At 35.7% G+C, this 9,515-nt stretch overlaps 1 long non-coding RNA gene across 1 annotated transcript; it reads left to right on the top strand.

Annotated features, from left to right (window-relative positions):
* The first annotated feature begins 1,778 nt into the window (after positions 1 to 1,778).
* Positions 1,779 to 4,910, top strand: LOC141293054 (uncharacterized). Its single transcript, XR_012340626.1, has 3 exons — positions 1,779 to 1,983; positions 3,587 to 3,786; positions 4,006 to 4,910. It is a non-coding gene; the product is annotated as an uncharacterized lncRNA (long non-coding RNA).
* Positions 4,911 to 9,515: the final 4,605 nt, after the last annotated feature.

Raw genomic sequence — 9,515 nt, 5'->3', positions numbered from 1 at the left:
GTGAAAAACTATGGACACAGCAAGGCGTTCAAGCAAGGAGACACTGCTGATGAAATTCGGAAAAAGCTATAGGTCGCTTAGAGGGTAGATAGTTACATTTTAAAATGAAGGAAAGGTTCCCAAATTTTTCAAAAATATGGTTTGGGATAAAATACCAGATGGATTTAGGATTATCTAGACAACTTTTAAGCCAATTCATTTTTAAAATGTTTATTGTGTCAGAAAATCATCTGCTCTACTATTGGAAAGCACTTCCCGTTTTAATTTATGAGGTTTATTCTTTGCAAATAAATTGTAATGAAATATTATTTATTTCTTTGGCCACATTATTCTCAACAAATAAGGATAGAGATGGATATACAAAATGAAAAAAGCCTCAGCCTTAGACAATAGAACTCCTCCACATAATGATAGGTCCCTTTGTAACCAAGAATTAAGAACGTTTTTTGACTTGGCGATCCTTGATGAAAAATTCAAGTGCTGTATTGCCAGACGGTTTTTTTGTAATATAAATGCCTAAATATTTAATTGAAATTCTTCAAATAAAATCATAATTTAAATCATGAACAGGCAATCTCTCACATTTTGAGATATTTATATCTCAAAGTTTTTAGTCTTAGTTTTAGACCAGAACAACAAGAAAAATTGTAAATGAAGTCTAGAGCCTTTGACACTTCCTTGAAACGACGTGGTGTCGTCTGCCAATTGTAAAATCTTAAAAACAGAAATTCCTTTTAATTCTTGATTTTGAACAATACTCAGGGATAACAGCTCTGTAACTAATACAAATAAAAAAAGGAGAAATTGGGCAGCCCTGCCTAACACCTCACAGTATATCAAATCTTTTCGAGGTATTAAAGGTAACAACAACAGAACTATTAATTCAAATATAAAACATAGCAATGGTGTCAGCAAAGGCATTCCCAAATCTGAACAACTTCAGAGATTTGAAAAGAAACAGGTGCTCAATTTATGTCAAAGGCTTTGTAAAAATTGAGAAAAAGAATATTTGAGTGCACAGAATCAAGCAAATCCAAGACTAATCTTACACTATTAGATATGTGACGGCCCTTTAAAAGGACAGTTTCAGAAATTGTAGCACTAGGAATTCCTCTATGCAAACACCACCCAAAACGCCTCCGTGTTAAACTCCATCCCTGACTGCTCTTGGCTAATGTCGTTGACTCCTACAATCACCAAACGGCGGTGTGAGAAATAAGGTGTGGTGTGGAGGTGAGTGACTCGGGGAGTTCTGCAAGTCTCAACAATTGTAAAAGCGCCATGAGTCACTGTAAAGACAAATTAAAAAGTTACGCAATTGAGCTTTGAGCTCTGCTGTCGGGCTTATTTGGGGCCAAACTTCTTTTTATTTTTGATATTTTTGTATTTATTTTTTTGTGATTGTATTTTATTTTATATAATAACATTACAGAGTTTATCGTCAAACACATTTCTGCCATATGGGAGTAGCTGGAGCTCCAGCTTCCCCTCACTGAAGGTAATGGGTGGAGATAGACACCTAACCACACCCTAACCCTAGCACTATACATATCACTATACATAAATCCACCCGTTTGTTCACACAGAGGTGGAGCTGGACATCCAGAGAGGTGGAGCTGGAGGCCATATGGCTTTGCTGTGAGCAGTACTTGACATTTACCTCTCCCTGGCCACCCCTATGAAATCATCCAGACTCCACCACTGTGTGCATGTAATTCTTTACTTCATTGAGGGCGGAGCTAAACCAGGACAGGACTAGGAGGCTATATAACAGCCATACAACACAGCGAAGCGAAGAAACACCAACTGAACAAGACACGAGTTCACACAGTCAGCCAGAGTAGAGACTTACTATTTTTATTTATTAATACTGTAAAGCTGCTTTGACACAATCCATATTGTTAAAAAGCAAATAAAATATATAAAGGTGACTTTGAATTTGGATATTACAAGAAGTTCTCCTCTACTAAATGAGACTCAAAGGTAAGAGAGACTTTAAATTTGTAGTAACTTATTTTCTGTAATTGTCTTTTATTTATAACAATAGCATTACATTTATAATGACCGTGTAAAAACCTCACATAATTACAGTAAATAATACTAGAGGGTAATTTAAAAGGAACATACAAAGCAGCAAATTAGCTGTCAGAATAATGAAACACAGAATAATGCATCTTCAATTTAAAACTATTATTTTAAAGCTTGGGCTATTTTACTCCAGTAGGTAGCAGTTTGCATTCTAGCCCATTAATCCCTGAAGTGGCTGCTTTCTTTTCAATATTACGAAAAGCAGACAAAATCTTCTAAGGTCCATAGCAGGTGTAAACCATTGCTGTATATGAAACTTTTAAGAACAACAATCATTTAACAGAAAAGGATCAAGATCAAACCACAATTTACATGTGAACTACATTTTTCCAGAAATTGGATATGACTAATCAATCCATAAAAAAAAAAAAAGTTTTATTTTAAGGTTCAATTCTCGCTATTGATAAACCATTAACTATGACTTTAGCCTCAATAAAACTCCTAGTTTACTGCTTAAGTTGTTAAGTTTAGGTATTATAGAATTAGGGATGTAGAATATGTGCTTTATAGGAACTAATAAACAGCCAAAATGTTAATAATACGCTAATAAGCAACTACCTAATAATGAGAATTGTTCCCTATACTAAAGTGTTATCCAAAACATATGGAAAAAAATATTATTACAGACTGCAATTAGGATTTAATGAGAGTTTGTTTCATCATCGCTCTCTTATATGGGGTACAATAGATTTTGTGTTCAGTTTTAAAATGAATACGAATGTGCAAGGGATTTTTGGAGGTATAAGGCAGAGATTTAACCAAAGTTTATTCCAATCAGGACTATAACCGAACAAGGCAAGTTTTCTCTCCCATGCAGCTAACATCTACAGGAGAGTTCCCAGTGTTTTTGATCCACTTTGAGCAAGCAGAGCAGTTTTGGTTAAAGAGTGTATAAATATAAATATATTATTTATTTATTTTGTTCAGAAAATGACTGATCATACGCTAGATAAGACCCTTATTCCTCAGCTAGGATCATGTAGAGCCCTTTAATGCTGCATTTTTCAAATTGTTTGCCATTAGTGAAGTCTATGAAGAAAAAGCTTGGAATGTTTTCCTCAAAAAAATAAATTTCATATCTTGGATGACATTTTTCACTAGAAGTGAACTTATCCTTTAAGAGCAAAATAAATGCAAAATAAATTTCTGAGTAAAGATGAGCCTAAAAGTGATGCTGGACGCTGATAACTTTACAAAAAGCACGCTTACAAAATCCTCTCTCTTTGTCTCCTTTCTCCTTTAACCTTTAGAGGATGAACTAGAAAATGAGGAACAGCTGATGCAGTTGGTTTAATGGTTACTGCACATTAATTTTCCATACTGCCATTATTTAATCTGGGCATTTTGATGTGCTGTGATACTACAAACTGAATGATTAAATGTGCTTTACATTTGTTGAAAGGGTTCAACGTTACTGACACTGACTCTTATCAGAACTTGCCCTTGAACTAAAATGACTGGCTTTGACTAAACAGCTGATGTTTGTGTGATTCAACAGATTCATGAAAATGAAATTAAAAAAATGAAATGAAAGGATGCATACAGTAAACTGCTGGAGCATCAGAATCCACAGAAGAGAAAAAACCAACAGGACAAAGAGAAAAATGGAGGATAGAAATGAGACACAAAGCAGTGGATCGCAAGAGAAAAGCAGACAGAGACTAGTTAGACGAGAGAGTTTGGAGATAAAGCCAAACTGTAAGTGTTTGCTCCTTGTGGAACTTCTAGTCTTGCTAGAGATTTACTTTCTGTCTATTTACTCCTGTCATAAAGTGTCACATTAAGACAGATTCAAGACTTCCTGCTGTCACATATAAATATTTACAAATGTGTGATTGTGTGTAATAGACAGATAGATTGAGAAGATTAAAATCAAGTCCAAAACAATGAGGATAATCTGATTTTTGTGATTTCTAGTCTCAGGTGATCCAGACGGACCTGTGAAGCTTCATTCAGATGTTCTTAAAAACACACAACATCAGTGACGTTCAGATACAGACTGAACATCTTCATCATCATCCAGACTACAGTCTTTCATCTTTTACAGACTCATCTGATCACAAACAAACTACTAATGAACAGTTTGTTTCTCAGATCTGTCTCAATACTGCACTTTACTGACAATGTTCTTCACATCAGTTTACCTGCATTTGAGAGTGAACATTTGCACAGGCTTTCAGTTTAGATAATACAAGAAAACACCTGGACAGACGGCGGTCCACTGCAGAGCAAAACACACATTAATAAAACTCAGTGTCTTCAGTTCACTGGACAACAGCTGCTGCTTGTCTGGACAGATGTCAAAATATTCATCCACTTTAAAACACAGAGCTCTATAAACTCAGTCAATAATCATAAATGTGTTCAGCATTCCTCAAATATTTGTAGGTGTTTCTGCTCATAAAGTAAGTATTAAAGTTAAGCACAGAGCGCCACCCTCAGGCTGATGAACTCAATGCTGCTGAAGATTTATCTGCATGTGTTCAGAATCAGTAAACAGACATTTCACCAGACTAAAGATTGAATCCAGGCTCTTATGAATACTTCAGATGAACACAACACTGAAGACACGATGCTGACTCCTCAATCAACAGAAAAACTGACCAATATTCCTCATATTGCCATCATCAAGATCTCATCATATAATCAATTCTTTATGTGATGTTAACTATCTGTATATATTTCTGCCATATGGACGTTACTTTGACACTGTTACAAATCACTCTTATTTCAAATATAGAAATATACATTTTCTATGAAGCTGCTTTGAAACAAAATGTATTGTCATTCAAATAAACGTAAATGTAAAAAAATAAACCAAATGTGAAGGAACTCAAACATTTCTAAAATAAACAACTGAATATGATAAATATAGAATAATGAGAATATGTAACAGTTAGAAAGTGCCTGGACCTTTGACTCTTGTAATGCAGTGATCATCATTAAAATGTAATAAAATCAGGGGATACTGCAGAATTGATAGCAATCCTTGCTTTTCAGTGGTTAGAAATACAACCAACTTGATCTGTGATATATGTATGATAGTTGATCCTGGATCAACATTACTGTCCAAAAATATAGACTTAACCCAATCCCTACCCATAATTTATTCTTAAAATCAATGGGAAAAGGTTGGTGGATAAAACCTGTGTAGAAGCACCTGTTTATAAGTAATTAAGTTATCCCTTAATTCTGATTGGTTGATTGGAATGTTGCTCCTGGATCAACAAAGTTGTACTTGGTTAAATCTCGCTCACCTAATTAAGCCTCTTGAATCTTTCAAGCTTTTCTCAGTCAAAGCATCAAAGCATCAGGAGTGCTATCTTACGGCAAATAAAATGTACATCAGCCATAAACCCGAGAAGTACTAATAAAAGCCTGGCAACGGTTGATCTTGTGTTGTGCAGAGAAAACCCTGTACTAGTTCATTCTAATCCATTCAGGCCAAGATAGGAGCATGGGATCTGGGAATAAAAACCTTTCTCCAAAACAATTACTGTTCCTACCCTGAGCAAAGCACTGTTAAACATGAAGCACAAACACCAAAAAAACAACTGAAATTACAGCAAAACACCATAAAACCTAAATGCAAAGCATGCTGATCTAGAAGTGGAGAACACTAACATATTCTCCTTAATGCATGTTTGTTCAATAGTTCCCAGATTATACATTAGAATACATTAATATCTCTATTAAATGCACTACAGTTCCATTGGGTTTATAAGTAACACGTTAAGTAGACAGTATGTAAAGCTCATGTGTGTATTCACAAAACATCTTAAGGCTAAACGTAGCTCATAACTTGCCGATTTAGGAGAAAATCTCAAAATAATGGGCATGTCAATTCAAAACTTAAGACTCTTAAGACTTTTGGTGCTAAATCTACTAAGTTCCTAAATCTAGGAAACGTTAAGAAAGTAGTGAAGAGGACTATTTAAGTCACTAAGCCCAAATCACAAATGGTGTGATTAACATTTTAGAACCACATATGTTTTCCAACAGATCTTTTTTGGTTTTGGAGGTTATCCCAACTCCAGATTTTCCTTTGATTATATCATTGTTCTCATTAACAAGTTGGGCATGAAGTAACAGCTGTTCTTGCTTCCAGTTTGGTTTTCATGTCAACCCGCCCTTACTTTTAGCCTAAGGCTTCTCTCTTTTCTTTAGTAAACATTTGTCTCAGCAGACTTGTGAATAGGTTTTAAGAGAAAACATGACTGCTATTTAGAAGAACTAGTGATAAGATCAAATGTTTTGTGAAGAATGTAGTGTCATGCTAAATAATTACGTAGAGGTGTATCCAAAATAAATGACCTTTTCATTAAACCGAAGAGTGCATTCCAACCACGAAAACAGCCAATAAATTATAATATAGTCCCTTTTTGTGGATACTTTATGAACTGCACCCCAACCATAAGGTATTATAGAGAAAGAATATGTGAGCAAATCTGTTCTGTGTCACATGTAAAAGGCTGACATTTAGATTGAACATATACTCGTTTCATTAGTAACACTTAGCCTTTATTTTAAAATATCGCACTCTACAATTTATCTATCTCTGACAGAGACTTCTCCCCTATCAGCCAATCACAGTGTGCATAGTTTGTAAAAGTTTGTCTCAGCAGCTTTGTGAATAGGTTTTAAGAGAAAACTCTTAGCTAAAAACTTGTACTGCTATATTTAGGTGAACTCTTAGTGGTAAGATCAAATGTTTTGTGAATACGGGCCCAGTCATAAAGCTGAATGAGGATCATCATTTCACAGACTCTTTACTGTCATGTAATGGATCAAAGTCTTTTTGGATGGAAATCCAAAGAAGCTGATCAACAGCCTTCGATTAGTCAGATTTCTAAATTGAAAGACAACAGGCCTCAAAACACATGATGAGACACACCTCTCACTGAGAAAAAGGTGCAGGTATGTGCCAAAATAAAATTAGAATTTTGAGGAAAATTTCATTTATTTCAATAATTTGTTTCAAAACGTGGAACTTTTATGTTATATTAGTTCACTACATACAAAGTGAAATATTTCAAGCCTTTATTTCTTTCAGTTTTAATGATAAAGGATTAAAGATAAAAAAAAAAATCCAGTATTTACAAATTTAGAATATCATGACAAAGTTCAACATCGGACAACTGTGTCCCAATCTAGTCTTGAAATTGTCTCAGTCTGGCTTAGTAGGCTTCAGAATCATGAGGAAGACTGCTGACTTGACGGTTGCTTTGTGCAGAAGACCATCATTGACACCCTCCATAAGGAGGAAAAGTCTCAAAAGGCAGTTGCAAAAGAAGCTGGATGCTCACAGAGCGCAATATCAAATTATATTAAGAGGAAGGGAAAAATGTGGCCTGGAAAAGGTGCACAAGTGACTTGAGAGGATTGTTAAGCAAGAGCAGTTCATAAATCTGGGGAAGCTTCATAAGGAGTGGACTGAGGCTGGAGAAGCACCACATATACAGACGTCTGTATGACAGCGGCTGCAGCTGGAGAATTACATGCGTCAAGCCACTCCTGAACCAGAAACAACGTCAAAAGCGTCTGTGCTGGGCTAAGGAGAAAACGTACTGGTCTGTTGCCCAGTGGTCCCAAATCCTGTTTTCAGATGAAAGCTAATTTTGCATTTAATTTGGAAATCAAGGTTCCAGAGTCAGAGGAAGACCGGAAAGGCGCAAAAGTCAAGCTGCTTAAAGTCCAGTGTGAAGTTTCCACAGTCAGTGATGGTTTAGGTCCATTCTCTTTTATCAAGTCCACAGTCAACGCAGCTGTCTACCAGGACATTTTAGAGCACTTCATGCTTCCAGCTGGCTATAATATTCCTATGTGGGCGTAGGCCTCCTTACACAGACAATACATGACTATAATAGTGGAATAACTTGATGGCTTGCTTAGTTCACGGTTTGACCAAAAAAAAAACTTCAACAGTAACAATAGTTTCTGAGAAATCACTAAACACAAACACAACATGTGAAGTGAGTCATTATATGAAATGGGTGCCATTTCCACTTTGCAATTTTCAAAAAATTAATTAAGAACAAACTTTCTATAAAAAAAGACTACAACTTGAAAGACAGATTAACCCTCCAAAAAACATTTTCCCACCTCAGACACAAACTCCTTATTAATATTATCCTTTTTCTTCAGGCAAGGGCACCTTTCTTGTACCACCCCGTTACGGACGATATGTATGCCATTTCAGTACTAAAACATGAAATATGTTTTTAAAATGGTATGTTTTCCTAATAATAAATTGTCTCTTTTTTTGCAATCCATCAATAGAGAGTCTGTAATTTAATTTAAAAAAATAAAAAATTATATATACATATATTGTTAGATTTGTGGCAGCTGTTTGGTAGAATGACTCTTGTGGTGACAGACTCTTGTTTGGTAGAATGACTCTCAATATCAAAGCTACTTAGGCTACCATAACATCTCAACTGTGTCAAAGGCTGATCGCCTTCAGGCTACGACTTCAATTCCTCCATTGTTTGGGGATGGAGGGGGGGCTGAGCTTTCCCAGTTATGCTTCCCACAGAGGGTTGCCTGATTGCATCATCGAAAAGACAGCTTATTTGATACTATAAATAGGTTTAGACTAGAGAGGAGGCAGATCACCCTATAAATAGGGTGACACTCGCCCTGCCCACAGTAGGTGTTCACGTCTTCTAGCCATAAAAAGGGTGATGCAACGAGTTGGCGACAACTGTAGCTTTACCAGCTGAGAGCGACAACACTCCACTCAGAGAAGAGCATCACAACACACACGTTTTATTCAGTCAAAACAAGGTGAGTGACAACACTGTTTCACTTGTTATTGATGGGGTTTGTTGTGGGCTGACTGTTCTACAACACACTGTGGAAAAACTTTTTATAGCCACAATGTTATCATTTATGCTGTTTATATTGATATTTTTCTGTATTGCATTTTAACGTTCTCTCATCATAAACCAATTCATCAAGAATAGTTGCAAAACGTTATAGCCGGCTGTAAAAAAGTATTACAATAAAAAGATTATTTTATCGATCCACACATTCAGTGTAACCAGATTAGACTTTAATACAGTTTTTCTCAATTGCTTAAACACATTTATTGAAATGATGCATCTTATTATAAACTCTAAACACAAATCCATAACTTCTCAATTGGAAACGTCCAATATTCAGGTCAAAATGAGGCTCTTCACTCAAATCTTGCTGAAAAACCAAACTTTGCTCTAAGACATGTCACACAAACCCTCAAACACACACTTATACACTGAGTAGATACATTCAAAACAATGCTTCAAAAAGGGTGATAAGTGTCCACCCAAAGTGACTGAGAAAAACTGTAAGCTGACTTTGGCCCTTTTATCTCCATCAATGGTTCTGATTGGTGTGTGATAAATTTTGACTCCTAGTGTTTCCACTTTGGTAATTGTGTGCTAATT

This window comes from Garra rufa, chromosome 19 (assembly GCF_049309525.1).
Source record: "Garra rufa chromosome 19, GarRuf1.0, whole genome shotgun sequence".
Taxonomy (NCBI): Eukaryota; Metazoa; Chordata; class Actinopteri; order Cypriniformes; family Cyprinidae; genus Garra; species Garra rufa.
Note: the sequence above shows the minus strand (reverse complement) of the source record. Positions and strands in the feature narration are given on the sequence as shown.